Source organism: Amblyomma mixtum, chromosome 4 (assembly GCF_055824585.1).
Source record: "Amblyomma mixtum isolate Tamu chromosome 4, ASM5582458v1, whole genome shotgun sequence".
NCBI classification, from domain to species: domain Eukaryota; kingdom Metazoa; phylum Arthropoda; class Arachnida; order Ixodida; family Ixodidae; genus Amblyomma; species Amblyomma mixtum.
The window spans coordinates 31055950-31075206 of NC_143015.1; the positions used below are offsets into that span (position 1 = coordinate 31055950).

The 19257-nt window shown below is 47.0% G+C and overlaps 1 pseudogene; it reads right to left on the reverse strand.

Moving 5' to 3' along the window:
- Positions 1 to 5304: 5304 nt before the first annotated feature.
- On the reverse strand, positions 5305 to 18921 carry LOC149346069 (uncharacterized; annotated as a pseudogene).
- Between the last annotated feature and the right edge of the window lie 336 nt (positions 18922 to 19257).

Genomic DNA, 19257 nt, shown 5'->3' on the forward strand with positions numbered 1-19257 from the left:
AATCATATTTACCACTGCAGAGCATTAAAGTGCCACAGAGTGCTCGCATTATGAGTGGAAAGGTAAGATGCGAAGAGATTCTTGCGGCGGGGCTATACTTTTTCCAAAACAAAGAATGGAGTCGCAAATTCACTGGGGACGCAAGAAATAAAATAGAAAGAGGATTACAAAGAGACTAAAGCCATTTTAACAACCATGCAAACGTCATGTAGTTGAGTTCAGCTTAGAGCTATTGTTTGCGTGAATGGTCATGTGAACGTTGAGCAAAAGCGCTACCGGCCACGGAATCCTGTAATGCAAAAAATACAACCGAGAATTCCCAACGTACAGAAACAAAACTCTGAATCAGAGCAAAAAAAAAAATTGAAATGAGTTAAAAGGCGGAAAACTTTGAGGAAAGCAAGTGTAGCGCGTTTTCCTCTTGTGGCATTTTTTTACTTCGAGCCTCTCAAGCAGTACCTGCAAAAGATAAATGCACTGCCCAGAGATAAATGCACTGCCGAAACGTTGGCCAGTGACTGAGGCCCCCTTCACCCGTTGATTACTTTGTTCTGTGTTATCCAAAAAAGGAACAGTGAGTTTTCATATAAGGAGGAACTCTGTTGTTTCTTCAACGTAGAAATTTGTAGTGTTTCACGAGAATTTGAGTTCTGCAGGAAAACCATTTATAAGAAAAAAAATGTTTTTCACTGATACATATGCAGTGATTATTGGCTGAACGTGAGTGATGCGTTCTCCCTCATATTTGAGCAACGTGCACAACTAAACGAAGCCTATTGCATGAGATTATTCTACAGCTTCGATTCGGTAGTGAAGCGCTAGCACGGATTAGCGTGTATTAGGTGAATTTCGCCATATCTAATATAGTGAGAACGAGGGCTTATATTTATGAGCAGTGCAATAGTACTGATATCTATGGGCAGTGCAAAACGCGAGCTGTTTTTGTTGCGCCGAGCATCAAAGGTTAATCGCGATCTGTAATGGCATATTAACAGCACTATAGTTTTTTTTTCATAAATAGCTTGCTTGCAGTAATGGCCTTAATAGACGTGAAACACTCAAAACACATTACAGCTAAGACAGCTTCGTGTGATAATAATTGAAAAAACGAAAAATTTATAATTGCACAGACTGTGAGGTTAATGGAAGGAACATTAAGTGTGTCGGGAATCTTATTTTCATTCCCACGCGACACCAATTTTTCGTGCCGTTTTCCTTCGCAAAGGCGTAGTAAGAATTGCACAACGCCGAGCAATATAATGCTGGCTGTAGAGTGAAACTAATCAGCAGTGCTGGGCCAAATGCGGAACTATTAGCCTGAGCATGCGATCTGGCTGAAGAATCGTAATTGTTTTCTCCTACTGGTACAGTCTCAGTGTTTCGGGTTAATTAGGCTGGCGGTAGTAATTCAATAAACTTTGTAAGAAAACATTAGAGAAGAATTAGGAGCGCTCAACCCCATCGGTTCTCTGGCATAGCGTTTTAGCGCTGTTGCACCAAAAACCCAGTAGAAGTGAGGTGTATGGCCACGCTTCATTACGACCTCGTTAGCATCATAATTGCTTTTAGCTTGAGTGCACTGTACCCCTCCGGTGTGCGCGGAGAGTTCTCGGAGCTTTCCATCCGCGCGTCCCCCGCAAGCATACACAAAGGCGAGGAAGTTACTGCTGCCTGAACAGCGATGCTACGACGGCCGACTCCTAGCATTGTTGACCGCGGTCACCCGCGGCAGCTCCAAGAAAACATGCCAGCGAATCTGCGTGGCACTTTCGCGGAAAGATTCGGACCTTCGAAGAGTTTCGCGAGGGGCACCCTTTGTTTGCAGGCATTCATGACAGCGCCGAAGTGTCACAAGGCTCATTTCCTGCGTGCGTCCGTCATCCGACAAATCAAGCATGAGCTAGCGAATTACAAGCCCTGTCAGTTAGCCAGAAAAACCAGGAAGAACTAGTCATCCTTCGAGAAGTGACAAGCAGGTGCGGTGGCGAAAGGGGAGAGGGAAAGAGCACCACGCGATAAGGGAAAGAACTACCGCGGGGAGAGGGTGTTCGGAACGGACAACATTATTGGCAGTGCAATAGAGGCTAGGGAGGAAAGGGAAAGAGACGGCCTTTTGTACCCGCGCTGTGGTGGCGGGTTATTCATTGTTCGGGCTAGAATGGCAGAAGCGTGAATCTCTGGGGCTGAATCATGAAGAGCACTGGAGGAGTACAAAACTTTTCTCTTTTCCTTTCCTTCCCTGCCTAGCCTCTACTGCATTACCAAAAATTTTACTCGCGAATACAGTTGTGCTTCTTTTTTTGCCAAACCTTGGGTTCGAGGTTGTGCTTAACCTTCGGGAGCTGTAGCTGCTCTATATTAAAACTTCATTCGTTAATCGAAGTCTAAGTTGGGCCTCGGCACATGACCGCCCTAACTTCTCAATATGCGAAACATATACAAATGCAAGAAAAAGCTCTGGACACAAGTCTAGTTATAAGCTGCGGGCTGACCACGCAGTTCAAGAATACCAAGGCTTTAACCGAGACCTTCGGTCGATAAGTAAGGTGTTCGATTGCTGTTTCTCTCAGTGAGATCAGTTCTTTAAAGGGTCAGTCTACTCACCGAGATGAGTGCATAAATAATGGCATATTCTGGTAGTTGGCACACTATAACATCAATAACGAGGTATCTGCTCCCGGTTTAGGCAGGAATTTATATTTTATTTCGGCGTTAAAAGTCTCGTAAAAATGCATGGTGGCGACCCCAAATGTTCATTTTGTTGGTGCAGGTGCTAGCCTTTCTTTGTAGAAGCATAAGTGAATATACTACGTACTGTTAGTATGCCCCAATGGCACAGAAACGTACGTTTTGTTCTAGTAAACTGTAGAAGGCGTACCGCTCGTTTTTTTTTCTGTAAATCACATGAATATTTACAGTTATACGTACTTTAAACGCAGGCACATTCCCACTTTTAGTTCACCGTATGCTAGCAGAGACGCAAAAATAAACTCAGCCTATAGTGGCGCCATCTGGTTGTCAGAACGCGAACCATTGCTGTAAACAAACCAACTCTCTACTTAAGCCTAGAAACGGCAGAATCGTCGCTCTAATTATTAAAATAAAGCAAATTTATCACTTATACGTTTTCTTATAGGCGAGATGAGACAAAGCGAGAGACCGGCGCCCCATTTATGGCCAGTGAACGCACTGAAAAAATGGCCTGGCTTAGCGTATGGTTAAGCCTAGGATGCGAAGCATACCGCCGGCGGAGGCTGCGCGTCCGCAAGCGAGCGCACGAGTTGAGCCCCAGCTTTCACAGCTGTTGTGACGTCATATAAGGTGGTGCGCCGATGCAGGTCAAGGGGTAGCTACGCGGCTGCGCGCGGCGCAGCAAGGAAGAGCTTGGTTGTGCGGCTAGTATGCTTCGCATAAAAGGCAGCAACAAGGAGAATTCAGTCCGAAGGGAGAGGTCCGGTTTCGACGGGCGCCGCCATGTTTGTCGCCCCGCGGCGGAAATCCAGATGGTTGCCACATGAGACTACCACCTCATACAGATGTGTTTCCACATCAATAAATTATATTGTAAAATGTTGTACCGCACTTCAAGGCACCACACCTGGCTAAAAGGTAATTTGAGTAATGAGCTATCGGTTGCCGCAAAGAAAATATCGCCGATAAAATTCAGTAGACTGACTCTTTAAGTTACAGTTTGTTCAATTTGTCAGTTTCACTTTGCTTATGGAACTTGAAGTTTTTGTGCGTGTTTATTCATGTAAATATATTTCCTCGTCTTCATCATCTCCATCATCGAACATTTCCTCTATCAGCGCCTAGTCTTCCACATTTCAAAGTGCTTAAGCGCTTCTGAAGAACCCAACGGGGCATCAAGAAATTACGTGAGGGCTCTCAATGGGGCTCTTATTAGTTCTCGTAACGAGTAGGTTAACACTTCGCTTTATCGGTATGCTGTATTCCGTAAGATATCTCGTTAGCAAAAAACTAAAGAAACAATTTGTGGTGCAAAGGGTAAGCGCCATGGTATCGGACGCCAAAGATAGCAGCTCGATCTCTGCTTGCTGGTAATTTATTTCCTCGGCAATCAGAAATTACGACGCGGGTAGAATATCCGCAACAACCGCAAAAATTCTCACAGTCAGCGAAGCTCCAGCAAAACAAATGCATTTGTTTGGACGCGGGCGCATCATGGGGTACGAGGTAATAGAGAGTGTTAGTATAGCTCTATACGCAAGCATTTAGCGAGAGGTTACTGAGGAAGTCGCCAGAGCGCCTTTAGTTTACCGTACACAACGATTGCTAAGGCTGCAGTGGCGCCATCTGGTGTTATAATGTGAAAACATTTCGTGTCGTATTTTTCGCGCTTAGCCAAGACCTAGGCCACGCCGATTCAAGCCGTATCACGTAGATAGCCGGTTGCATGGCGTCCCCGGTGAGTCGCGCACTGCGCAGTCGAGGCAGGGCCTAGCTTTTCTTAAATCCTTTTTTTTTAGGTAGCCGAGCCGAGCAAGGCTTTTAAGAAAGTCATGGTACGTACTAGCATTCTTTCGGACCCCTACTGCCCTACAGCCGAAACGGCTACTTTTGGGAAGGCTATGACTACCTTGGCATAAAAATCCAAATCAAGCCAGTTTTGCTAGGGTTTGGAATGGCGGAATCGTTACACAGAATCCAAAATAGGGCAAGTTTATCACTCAATCGGACTGCTGTCGGCGAGAGGAGGCAAAGCGAATATCATACGTTCCATTTAAGGGTAATGAATGTGCCTAAAAACCCACAACGTAACATGACATTTTCTCTCCTAAGCGGGCGACGTGGGCGCCGCCATGTTAATAACGCTGTTTTTCCTGGCGTACGCAAGAGCACGCACGACAAATTCTTAAAATAGCGTACGTAACGCGAACGTTTGGCGCATGCGCAGTACGACTGATGCTATTTTATAGCGTACGCTATGCCTTTGCGTATGTCTACGCACGCTATACTAAAACTCTATTATGAGACCGCGCACGCGATGGCCCGAGGTCTTACTTTCCGGGATACCAGCGGTGTCTTATGCGAGCGAACCCTCACAGTTCGGTGAAGAGCTTAATACTGTAACGGAAGATAGGGCGACAGGTCGCTAATCAGCAAAATACGGCAGCCAGCCAGTGCGAGCCACTTCAACGTCTTTCTTTTCAAGCGCCACCTAAGAACACCAGGTGGCATATCTCCAAATCCCAGACCTAGAGCACTCTGTACGCGGACGATATCACCCTTTGGACCACCAAGGGGAGTATCGCCACGATACAAGATACGCTACAACAAGCGTCATATGTAGTAGTAGAGGAGGCACAGGCCGCGGGACTCGCGTATTCCCCCCAAAAATCTGAAGTCCTCCTCCTACACCCAAAGCGTCAAAGGAAAAATAAAGCGCCTGAGATCAAAATGTGCGCGGAAGGGGCAGCCATCCCAGAAGTGGAAACACTAAGAATCTTAGGAATGCTGATACAGTCAAACCAAAAAAACGACATGTTAATTAAGAAACTGAGAAACACTGTCAACCAAATCTCCTTCCTCATCAGACGCATCGCGAATAGGCGAGGAGGAGTTAAAGAAGCCGAGACCAGGAGACTAATACAAGCCTTCGTTCTTAGCAGAGTAAACAACACTACACCATACGTCACCCTCACAGTGAGAGAAAGAGACGACCTGGGTTCTCTAATTAGACAGTCCTACAAAATTGCGCTCAACCTCCCTCGTCATACTCCAAATGAAAAACTATTACAGTTAGGAATTCATAGCACCTTAGCGGAAATGATAGAAGCACACCTCACCGCAACAATATGAAAGACTATCAGGCACTGAAACGGAACGTTTCATCCTAAAGAAAGCAGGAATACAATATGAAGGAATCCGTACACACACCTTGCCAATTCGAAGACACGTGCACGAACACTTAACAGTCCCTATTTCGCCCAAAAACATGCATCCACACTACGATACGGACAGAAGAAAGGCTAGGGCACAAAAACTTCACGAAAGATATTCAGTTCAGAAAGACACGGCGCACGTGGACGTGGCAGAACATGCGGACAGAGACGCCTTTTCTCTGGCAGTTGTCGATCATCGTGGTTCTCCCCTTGCATCGGCGACAATAGATAAAACAAAATTTCCGGAGGAGGCCGAAGAAGCTGGCATAGCTTTAGCCATTACCTCCACCACTGCCAAATACATCATAAGTGACTCCAAAACAGCAATTCGAAATTTTGCAAAAGGAAGGGCCCACTCAGCAGCCATCAAAATCTTACAAAAAATCTCCAATACCCGCCAGATAACATTGATCTGGGTCCCCGCCCATTCGGATCATCCTGGAAACGAGGCGGCGCACCAATTTGCCCGAGGATTCGTGGTTAACAGACAGGTGCGCTACCTCGAGCTCAGGTCGGCCAAGGAGCGAATGACAACCTACAAAGAAATTACTACCCACTTCAAGAAAGAGACAGATCTTCCCAGAACCACATAAATCCCTGAGTAAAACACAACAAGTCAGTTGGCGGCAGCTCCAAACAGACACTTTCTTTAATCCGTACATGTACTCCATATGGTTCCGGGAGCAGTACAGCCCCGTCTGTTCTCTCTGTGGGCAGCAAAAGGCAGACACACCGCACATCCTGTGCTCATGTACTCAAGACAAGCCATCGCACAGTCTGCAGCTCTCTACCCAATCTTAGTGGGAGGCCGCGCTGCTCAGCTCAGGCCCGGAGGTTCAACTTCGAGCTACAGAGCGAGCCGAACAGGTCGCCGAACGACATCGTCGGTCGGCCACCTGGCGTCCGGCCTAAAAGAGGAGCCGACCGCGGGGAGGGGAACATCACCCCAATCCGCGCCTAAGACCTCTAAAGTTTACCTTCTCCTCCTCCTCCTCCCCCCAAAAAAGAAAATTATAAAAGCGGGGATGGAGCACGAGCAATGAAAAAGGAAAAAAAACAGTACACGCACAGAAAAATGTACAAGGGAGGTAGGCGAAGGTGTCCCACGCGACAACTAGCGGAACACTGAGCATACTGTCTATTACCGCGTGAAGTATGGTTTCATGCGGACTACGTGCACAAATTCAGAGAGGGGTGGGCGACGCTGAGGCTGTACAGTTCCGGCAGGAAGAACTACCTAGGTCACTTCTGTGGCGCAGCGTAAAGCTGTGTAGGGTTAAAGTAACGGCACATCAGTTTTTCAGACAAGCCTGGGCGGCTCACCGGGGTGCGTATTCGCCAACTGCAGCCTGTACAACCACAAGGCTCGAAACCACGGTGAATTGATCACGGTGACTGAAGGTTGTCACAACGGCTTACCTAAAAGGGATAATAAATCCTCTTAAACGGCGTTATATGCCACTAAGCATCACGATTTGCGGCCTAAAAGGGAAAAACTTGGAAAAAAATGAAATTAAAAAAACAATAAAATTACAGTACAGAGAGCGGAGTCGAACGGCCGACCTTCCATACGCAACACGTGGCTCTAATCCACTGCGCCATAGCGGCGATGTCAAGCCGTCGTTCTGAATGAATATTTATAACCAGCCTTAATGTGGCTGCTACCTGCCGGTGGGCGGCGCTCTCATCGCTGGCTGTACCGGCTGCATTTGGCGAACACGCCACCGGGGTCCACACCGGGATGGTATTCGACGTGCCGATGCCGGCTGTTGTAGAGGCGCGCATCCGTGCTCTGCTGCCGCTGAATGTCAATACGGGCAAGTTGCCATGCTTCTTCGGCGCGCTGAGCGAACTGCTCGGCGTTTGGCGTGAGTGCGTGGTCTTCAGTGCAGCATGGAAGCATTGCATCCAGCATCTTGTGAACGTCATGTCCGTGACCAGACGAAATGGTGTAAAGCGGGTCGTCTCCTGGGTGGCCGTGTTGTAGGCGTATGTGACGTACGGGAGAATCTTGTTCCAGGTTTTGTGTTGCGAGTCTGTATATATACATTGCGATCAAATGTTTTAGGGGAATCCCCCAAGGTGGAGTAGATTTGTAATAAGGGAGTAATTACTCATTGGCATCCACCCGAGCGCAGCCATACGGCTACAAAGGAAATCTATACAGCTTTCTCAGAAACTTCGTAGTTTCTGAGAAAGCTCCGGTGATGCGGTGGTCCTGGGTTCGATCCCCGGAACAGGACGAATTTTTCTTTAACTACGAAGTTTCTGAGAAAGCTGTATAGCTTTCCTTTGTAGCCGTATGGCTGCGCTCGGGTGGATGCCAATGAGTAATTACTCCCTTATTTATACATTGCGATCATGGCGCCGATCGTTCTATTGAGTCTCTCTGTGAGCGCGCTTGTCTGTGGGTGATAGGCAGTAGTTTTGCGATGGCTTGTGTGACTGAGCTCGAACACATCGCGCATGAGCTGTGCCGTAAACGCCGTACCTCGACCAGTGATTACGTGGGACGGTGCGCCATAACAAAGCACGATTTGTTGCATAAAAAACTGGCCCATCTCAGATGACGTGCCGCGCTGCACCGCCTTAGTTTCCGCATACCTTGTTAAATAGTCGGTCGTGACTATGATCCATTTATGACCGGCCGATGACACAGGGAATGGGCCCAGAAGATCGATGCCCATTTGATCAAACGGCGACCGAGGCGGTTCAGTAGGTTGGAGCAAACCCAATGGCTTGAGAGGAGGCGCCTTACGACGTTGGCACTTGCGGAAGCCTCTGACGTAACATTGGACGGCGTGAGAAAGTTTGGGCCAATAATACGCCCGGCGTACGCGTGCAAGTGTGCGGGCAAAGCCCAAGTGGCCGAAGGTAGGCTCATCGTGACAAGAAGGATATCGGCGCGGAGGTCTGCCGGAACGACGAGGAGGTGCGCTCGGTCAACAGCGCTGGAGATCTTCTTAAACAAAATGCCGTTCCGGAGGCAGAAGGCCGGCAGGTTTCTAGAAAATTGTCGAGGTACGTCAGAAACTCGGGCCTCCAGATTATCATTGATAGGTCGCACGTCTGGGTCAGCTCGCTGTCGGGTCATTAAGTCTAAGTCGCAGACAACTCCAATAAAACCACTCTCGTCCTCTGTGCTATAATCGGCTAACCCGACGGGTGCGCTAGAGAGTGCGTCAGCGTCTTCATGCGTCTGGGCAGATTTGTGCACAATAGTGTAGTCGAATTCTTGGAGGCGGAGGCTCCATCGGGCTAGGTGCCCCGAGGGGTAGCGAAGATTGGTTAGCCAGCACAAAGAATGGTGGTCGGTAACTACTTTGAACGGGCGGCCGTAGGGGTAAGGACGATATTTCATGGTTGCCCACACAACCGCGAGGCATTCTTTTTCTGTGGTCGAATAGTTTGTTTCAGCAGGAGAAAGCGTGAGGCTTGTATACGCGCTGACACTTTCCACACCACCTTGGTGTTGGACAAGTGCGGCGCCGAGACCGACGTTGCTGGCGTCGGTGTGGACTTCGGTTTCAGCCTCTTCATCAAAGTGCGCAAGAACAGGGGTTATTAGCAGTCGTCTGCGCAGCTCTTCAAAAGCCTCCTGTTGCTCGGTGGCCCACACGAACTGTGTATCATCGCGAGTGAGGTGGCACAGGGGTGCGGCAATCTTTGAAAATACGGTAATGAAGCGGCGGTAATATGCGCACAGACCCAAAAAGCGTTGCACATTTTGCTTTGTTGTAGGAACAGGAAAGTCGGCGACAGCAGCAGTTTTCTCGGGGTCGGGCTTAACGCCATCGGCACTCACAATGTGACAGAGAACCTTCAACTTTTTGTACCTAAAATGGAGCTTCTCAGGTTTGAGCGTTAAGTCGGCCGATCGGAGGGCATATAGTACTGTCCTCAGGCGTTCAACGTCTTCGGCAAAGGTTTCGAAAAATGCGACGACATCACCGAGATAAACCAAACAAATTTGCCGTTTAAGTCCAGCGAGAACGGTATCTATCATCCGCTGGAAAGTTGCCGGTGCTGAACATAGCCCAAAAGGCAACACTTTAAATTCGTACAGTCCTGCGGGGGACACGAAAGCCGTTTTTTCGCTGTCCCGCTCGTCGACCTCTATCTGCCAGTACCCACTCTTTAAATCAATTGAAGTGAAGTGAAGTCTTTATTTCATAACAAAGTGTACAAAAAGAAGTACTGGTCAATCTAAGCACATAGTGCTTGTTAGAAGACCAGGCAGCCAGTGTTGCATCCTTAAACTAGGATATAAAGCAATATACATTCACAATGTTCACATAACGGGAAAAAATAATAATGCAAGGTAAATACAAGTAATACAGTCATATGCGAACAAAATATAAAAACGATAAAATGTAAAAAAAAAACGAAAAAAAGAAACCCGTCAAGTTTCCCACTTGGCAAAAAAAAAAATCACACATTACAAGACAAAGTTGAACACCATTTCCTTACTTCTCTCAGCATTACAGCTCGTGATTTTAAATCGTACAGTATCTCACTTAGTTCATTGAATATCTGAGGTACATAATAATTTCTGGCTTTCTTTCCATAGTTTGTAAAGACTCGTGGTTTAACATATTTCTCAGTTTTTCGTAGTAATACATCTTTCTTTACTAATAGCTTAAAATTGTTAGAATAATAGTAACGGGTCAACACAGTATACTTAAATAGCTCATGCACTGGAAGTATTCCTAGTATGCAGTATTTCTCATGTCTCTATATGTTCCCATTCCGTTCCATAGGCTATGCTATTGACAATTCTTTTAATTATTCGGTTAATATTTTGTTTCTTGTGGTCAGAACACGTACCATACAAGGTGATACCGTATGTGATAATTGTTTCGGCTAATGACTTATATACAGTTCTTCGAATGTTGACAGGACTTTTCCCTCGAAGGTTATACATCATGGCTGCGACAGCCCTCAGTTTTCTGCAAACGTAAATGACATGGTCACTCCAGGAGAGGTGCTGGTCAAAAAAAATTCCTAAATACTTGACCACTGGCTCGAACTGTAATGGTTGGCAGATGCATGAACTACAATTAGAAGAATGCAAATATATGTCCCTATTTAACGAAAGCGCCTTATGAGGATTTCTGAAGCACATTAATTTCGTTTTTTGTGCATTTATAAAAATTAAATTATAAGCGAACCAATCTACTATCGCTGATAAGTCCTCTTGAAAGCTTTGATATCCCGTGTTATAATCCTGAATTTCCAGAGCAATTGCAGTGTCGTCTGCGTACTGGAAAATTTTTGATTTCAGCGGTAGCAGGCCGAGGTCGGAAACATATACGTTCAAAAGTATCGGTCCGAGAGTGCTCCCTTGGGGCACACCAAACTTTATTATTTGAAGTTCACTGCATGTCTCTTCTAGTTTAACGCACTGTAGTCGGTCGGAAAAATAATTTACAAAAAATTGATAAAAGCGTCCTCTGATACCTAGCTTCATTAATTTCTTCAGTAATAAGTTGTGTTCTACCGTGTCAAAAGCCTTGCTTAGGTCTAAGAATAGAGCTAAGACTACGTTATTATTTTCTATTGATGCGGTTATATACTCGGAGAATTCCTCTAGCAAAGAAGTTGTGTTTTTATTTTTTGTGAACCCGTATTGCGTCATGTTATTCAGGGAATACTTTTCGCAAAAGGATTGCATTACAGAGACAATATGCTTTTCCATTATGTGTGCAATAGTAGACAATATCGCTATCGGCCTGTAATTTGTGCAGTCATTTCTTTTACCGTTTTTGTAAACCGGCCTCACAATTGAAATTTTCAATTCTTTGGGTATTATACCTGTTTCGAATATCCCATTCAATATCTTAAGGAGGACCTGTTTGATAATCTTGAAGTTCGTGCACAAATCCCGAGAGCGAATTTTATCAAACCCTGGTGGTTTAATCTTTTTCATGCCCCTTATTATATTCCATAGATCCATTTCAGACATCGCTGGGAGATATGCAGAGTGCGCGCATGCGCGTTTCGGTTCATATTCATAATGTCGGTCACTTTGCGTTGTTCTCAGTTTCTCAGCTGCAGCGATAAAAGTTTTATTGAACCTGTCACACAAAGTCTGAAGGTTTTCCTTTGGAAAATTTCGTTGGATGGTATCATCGACACCGGCTGTTTTGGATCTGCCCATCAATTCGTTTGCCGTACTCCAAGTTTTTTTCACGTCATTTCTGCTGTCTGCAAATCTACGCATCATGTATTTCCTTTTTTCCTGCCGTAACTTTGCCGTCACTGCGTTTCGCAACATTCGGAATTCTGCCCTGTGATCCTCATTGCCAGGTTCTTTTCTACACTTTTGCCATGCTTTGTCTTTTTGAAAGCACAACTCAACAATATCACGCGTGATCCATTTCTTATTAGGGTTCCTTTGTTTGATTATTACGATTTTAGTAGACATTGCGTATATCGTCCTAAACGTTTCAGTAAACTTGGAATATAAGCTAACATGGTCTAACACTAAAAGCGCATTCCAGTCCGTGTTTTTTATGTATTTGTCAACTTTCTCGTTATCTATGTACTGTTTCTGTATTCTGGTGTCACAGTCAGCATTCCTTTTGTCAGACATAATTACAAGAGACGTAAAGTAATGATCGGCTAGTTTGACTCTAATTACACCGCTTGTGTAGCACTGATTTCTTAGCCGAATAACAATGTGATCAATGCATGACCTTGTTATTTTCGTGCCCAAGTATTCCTCTCTTGTGTAGTCCTTAATTACATTTACCAGTCCATATTCAGCTATGATATTAAGGTAATCTGTAACAGCCTTCCTCGATACTTGCATCACGTCAATATTGAAGTCCCCTACCAATATAAGGTGCTGCTCATTCATGTATTTCTTTAGTAGAGAGTTTAGTTCCTCTAAAAACAGATCTGTGTTCATGTTCGGCGGCCTGTATATCGCACATATGGTGTAGGTAACATCCATTTTGCTCAAGGTGACAAAAATAACTTCCGCATACTTGAATTTTACTGCGATATTATGAAATACCCAGTTATCTTTTACATATATAACTACTCCTCCGCCTTTTCGAGTTTCCCTGCATAAAGCAATCTGAGAGTACCCGGTCAGTGTATACCTACTCAGTTTGCTTGTATCGAGATTGATCTCTGTGATCACTATTACGTCAAAGTTAGCAAGCCTAGCGTGTAAATATGCGCATAACTGATCCCAGTTCTTCTTTATGCTCCGCACATTTACGTGTATTAAGCCAAGCTCTCCTTTTGTCTTGTTTTCAGCTGTAGCGTTGGAAACGTGTAGGTCCCAATCGCGGAAGGAATCGAATGAAGCCATCTAAGACATTTTTGCAAGATCATTCTCAGTGGCAATGACGATCACACTAGCGCCTTCCGATTTGCGGGCTAGAAACCTGCCATTCCGTGTGCAGATAAATTTATACCCGAGTTCCTTGCCGAGCTTTCTGCACTTCCCAAACAGTTCTTTTTATGCTGTCGTGAAGTTTTCATTCACGAAAATATTTTCGCTTCGAAGGGCGTGTTTCTTTGTCAGCCACAAGTCCCTTGTTTTCCGCTCTGTAAACCTCACTATTATGGGTGCGATTTTGTCTTTCTGTGCCTTTAATCTGTGCACAGCTTCAAGTGAGTGTTTTTCAGGCACCGGCAGATCAAGCTTCCTGCTAAGGTCCACTAGGACCTGGTACAGATCCTGGTCCTCTGCTTCTTGAACGCCGTGTATTTCAATATTCTTCCGTCTCGAATATTGTTCTCCACTTTCTACTCGTTCTCTGAGCTTTGCGATTTCGTTATCTTTTTCTTGCATGTTTTGTTGCAGTTCTTGTGAGGTTTTCTTTAGTTCAGCAATTTCCTTCTGCTGATCGTTCACCTTTGTCAGCAGATCTTCAAACTTAGCTGCTAAAAATTCAGTTGACTTCTCAATGGCCTCAGTTGAGTTACATTGCTTATCTACCTTTCTTTCAAGATTTTCAAGCCTACCCAAGACTTCCTCTATCTTCTGGTTTAGATCACCAATCAGCCTAGCCAAAGAGCTGTGCTCACTTGACTCAGATAGTGCTTTTTTTCTGCGTTCTTCCGCATCACTGCTATCTGAATCAGTTTCATCATCTTTTCCTTCTCTGTTACACGTGCCACATTCCCAAGCCTTGATTTCACCCTGATTCATTTTCTTCAAATTCCTGCTGTACACGCCCGAACATTTGCCAGCATGATACCTTTTCTTGCACCGATTGCAAATTAGATGTTGCTCATCTTTTTCAAAGCATTTACAACATGTCACACACTTCTGCGGCATAATTCAGCTCAAGGAATGGTGCAGTCCGGTGGAGCAAAAAAGAGAGCACAACTTCCACAAAAAGGCTGCTTACCTAAAAGCAGAGAAGGCTGTTATTCTGTCTCCCGATGCTCCACCGGACTGCGAGCTGGCATCACAAGTGTTGTCCTTTTAAAGCTGTGGTCCGTGACGTCACCACCGTAGCCCGCGCAAGCAGCGACGAAATCGCCTTCGCCACGTTCTTCAGGTAGTTCTGCGCTGTTCTTCATTCATCGACGATCCCTCCCCCATCCGCCAGACAGGTCAGCAGGAAAGCGGAACGTAGCCAGGCAAACAGCGGGCGGTAGGCGGCAGGGCTCGGCCTAAAAGCAGAGAAGGCTGTTATTCTGTCTCCCGATGCTCCACCGGACTGAGAATTGAGAATAAGTACTGGGCGCGACGAAGTCTGTCGAGCGAGTCGTCGATACGAGGCAGCGGATAGACGTCTTTTTTAGTGATGTTGTTCAGTTTTCGATAATCAACGCAGAAGCGGAGTGTCCCATCGTTTTTCTTCACCAGCACGACAGGTGACGACCAGGGGCTGCTGGAAGGTTGAACGATTCCATCTGAAAACATCTCCTTCACCGGCGTTTGGATCGCCTCACGCTCCTTCGGTGAGATACGGTACGGCTGCTGATGGATAGGGCGACCATCGTCGGGCGTAATGATGCGGTGCTTCAGGAGAGCACTTTGCCGTACTTTCGACGAAGAAGAGGAACAGGTAGCGTATTCGAGTAGGAAGGAACGTAGTTCTCGCTGTTTAGTCACCGAGACGTCCGGACTGATGTCAAGAGCGTCAAGAGATCGGAGCACAGGTATAACAGCTTCGAACACGAAACATTCAGAAATATCCGCTAAGGGGTCGGCGAATGCGATGGCAGTAGCACGAAAAAGGTGCCGGGACACGTTAGTGAAGTTAGTCACCAGGAGCTGAGACCAGCCGTCGCGGAGATGGATGAGACTTCGCGCTGAGCAGATGCCGTGGGTGAGCAAAAGGGACAGGTTGCCTTCTGAGACCGCTGTCCCTTCACGTAGTCCGTCGCAGTGAACACTCACGAAAACACAGGCGCGTGGATACTCAAAGGGCGGCGCGGCGTTGACAGTCCTCGGAGTAAGCATCAGCTTTCTCGGTAGAGAATGTGACAGTGCGCTTTTGGAGGTCAATAATAGCTCCATACTCCCGGAGAAAATCAACGCCAAGGATACAGTCACGGGAGCAGTCAGGTAGAACTAGGCAACAAATGTGACAACATGTGACAACAAATGTGGAGCTGCGAATTCAGACTCTTCCCGTACACAGGCCAAGCGGAGTTACGACATGTCCGCCAGCCGTGCGAATCTGAGTGCCGGACCAAGGCGTCATTACCTTTTTAAGAAGTGCCGCTAGCTTTCCGCTTAAAATCGAGAGATCAGCGCCAGTGTCCATCAAAGCACTAACCTTATAGCGGTCTAGCAGCACGCGTATATCCAACGAGAATTGATCTCCGAGTTCAGGTACTGCAGTCGTTGCCTTTAAATCGCGGTGGGTCGCTGTTCGCATTGTCGGGGGGTCTTGTTCGCATTGTTTGCCAGCGGCCTCGTACCCGGAGGTCGCTCTCTTTAGTTTCCCCGGCAGGGGCTTGGCGACCTCTCTGCGCCATCCAGTAGTAGCTCTGGGGCTTTGGCGAAGGTCGTCGTGGTGATGGAGACCGAGGCTGCCGCTGGGGAATTGTCGCCATGAGCTGCTGGGCCACGTAGACCTCGATGTGCCGGGGTCGTTGACCTAATGGTGTGTGGGGCATGTCGACAGGGAACCCCTGCAGCCCAAGCTGTTGATATGGGCACTGGCAATACAGATGACCGGGTTCCCCGCAGTGAAAGCACAGACGCCGCCGATCTGGAGCATGCCACAGGTCCGTCTTCCGCTGGGGCGATCGTCGATTGTGGATGTAGTACGTGTCAGGGTGTGCGGAAAACAGTGAGCCTTGATTGGACGGAGGAAACTGCGCCGAAGACGGCGCAGGACATCGCAAGGCTTCAGCATACGTTGGCCGACGGCACTCTGTGGGAAAAGGCGGCGGGTCAACGGATGGGAACGAAGGCCTCAAGGCTTGAACGTCCTCGCGGACGAGGCTAGCGAGAGAGCCGGCCGTCGGCAGGGGAGCACCGAACAGCGTCTGGAGCTCTTCGCGCACAACGGAGCTGATCAGCTCGCGGAGATCAGGGTTAGCCCCGAAGGTAGGAAACGGTTCTGTAGCCAAAGCGGCGAGTACCGGCCTGTCGTAGGTGGTAGACCGCCGCAGGAGCATCTTCTCCATCTTGACCGCTTCCGTAAGGAACTCAGTCCCTGGTGGACGCGGCGAGTACCGGCCTGTCGTAGGTGGTAGACCGCCGCAGGAGCATCTTCTCCATCTTGACCGCTTCCGTAAGGAACTCAGTCCCTGGTGGACTGCGCACGAGGCCAGCGAAAAGTTGCTCTTTTACGCCACGCATGAGTTGGCGCACCTTTTTCTCTTCGCGCATGGCCGGGTCAGCTCACCGGAAGAGCTGAGTCATATCCTCCACGTACATGGTTACAGTCTCATTCGGCATCTGAATGCGAGACTGCAAAGCCCGTTCAGCCCGTTCTCGACGATCCGTTCTGGTGTAGATCTCCAGCAGGCGTCGGCGGAACTCACGCCATGATGTTAACTCTTTCGCTACCGCGCCATAGGCCATCGATCGCATATGATCGATTCAAATCGCCCGCACAAAAAAGCTCATTTTGGAGAGTCGTGTATGCGCTCCGCCATCTAGCTAGCGAGCTCAACAACTGCTCTTTCGATTGCAGCCTTGGTTTCAGTGTTTTGAGATGAGGGGGCGCCGTGAAAAATAAAACTTTGAACGGCCGCAGCGGCGTCAGCCGGAGAAAATGGCGTCCGCGTCGCCGTGCGCTCCTCGAAAACGAAAGCTGACACCGAGTACGTCGGCCGGTTTCGGTTTCGTTTTTTGCGACGAAAGCAGCGGTTATTAGTCGGGCAACAATGTACAAGCGTTGGATTTCGGTTTCGACAGCGAGACTTCGCCTCGGGAGCCTGGAACGTCAGCGCGTACTTGCATGTAAGTTCTGTTTTCGTTCGCTGTGGGTTTTCTGCGGTTGATACGGTTTGTAATTGATGAGAGTGGTTTATTTTTGTGCTTCAGGGTCTTGACAACATATGGCGAAGGCAGTTTGCCAAATGCTCAAGGTCGCGTCGCGTTTTTCAACCAAGACGACAGCTAGGTGTCCATATCGGCACATCGCTGCGGAGCGGCGCTCGGAGATTAGCTCGACTTCTCGACTTTTTTTTGATGCTCTTCACGGCGGAAATGATGAAGACCGTGTGCAGAAACACTAATAAGTATGCATGGATGAAGATTTTCAGCAAGTTCGGCATGACGGCTCATGGGAAGACGTGAATCTGTTGGAGATGCTGATGTTCATTGGAATCATCATATACATTGGAATTGTTGACCTGCCGAGACTTTATTTCTACTGAAATACCAGAATAATCTATTCTGGCCCTCTGCCATCAAAAATCATTTCTCAAAATTGGTTTTTCGCTTTTTTTGTTCGTTTTTTTGCACGTAACGGACCTGGATGATTCAGTGACGGCAGCATCTATTGGCAAAACTTGGAAAGTGTCCTGGCTTTCGAACCACATCGCTAAAACTTATTTCATTGATTCTGATGTTTTAGAGCTTGCCTAAAATGCCAAATTTTATCAGCTGGCTTGCAGGGAGCAGCTCATTCAAGAAATCTTCGGGTATGATGAGGGAAATGAAGTTCACGCCCCCAATCCTCCCATAGAATCCATTCAACACCAATCGAAAAAAATTAAAAAAAGAAGAAACTGCAAGCTCGGCTATCAGAGAACAAGGGAGGAACAAAGATAAAACCTTATGTGAAGCACTTGTCACTCTACCTCTGCATCACATCTTCACCCCTGATTCCTCTTCACAGTGGCACCACAGTCATGACCCCTGACTTGACAGGCCATGGAAAGTGCACTAAATTTTTCTCATAGCTGAAACTGTGAATACTGACAGCTATAAACATGTGCAACAGTGTGTATATTCCAGTTTTCCTGTAATCAAGTTCTGGCTTAGAGCAGCCGGTAATTTTTGTTTTTGCTATATACTTTTTTTGTGTTTTTAGCAAATTTCACAAATAAATGTTCATTTACTTTCGCACACACAACTCTTCTGTTTGTTTCATTCAGAAGTGTAACTAATAAGCTACAATTTCATGCATTGCAATATGTGCTGGGTGTATTAGTTCTTGTGAAAAAAATTTTTCTTTCCGTACACTCCAAACCGTCCATTTTTCTGCGGTAGCGAAAGAGTTAAGGCGTCTTCTCGGTTCTCGTACCAGGTACGTGCACCATCCTCCAGGCTAAAGAAGACGTTTCGAAGCTTGGTGGCGTCGTCCCGCTGGTTGAACGCGGCCACCCGTTCAAACTCGACAAGCCAGTCTTCGACGTCTTCGAGCTGACTGCCGTGGAATGGTTTGGGCAGTCGCGGATTCTGCAAGGTGTAGTAGGCTGCAGCTGGCCTGACAGGTCGATGGGTGGGTGCTCTGGCAGACTCCAAAGGCCCGTGTTCGGGAGGTAGGCCTTGGTTTCTCCGGCTAGTACGGTGCACAGGGGTGTCCATTAGCGAAGGACTGGAGCCCAGGGTATCCGGAGGAGTATGAGACATCTACAGGGATCTTAACCCAGCGCCTACCCCCAAATATGTAACGGAAGATAGGGTGACAGGTCGCTAACCAGCAGAATACGGCAGCCAGCCAGTGTGAGACACTTCAACGTCTTCCTTTTCAAGCGCCACCTGAGAACACCAGGTGGCAATACGTATTAGGAGATCCTTAATCTTTAAAAAGCCTGAAATTCCTGATTACACACCAAACTAAATATATTATATTGATCTACCTTCGATACGACTGCAAAATTTCACCTTCATTACATACTGAAGTGTTGTAGCTCCCGCATTTGGATTAAATTTGCGTTAATGATCCCATTCTGATGCTGCACAGGA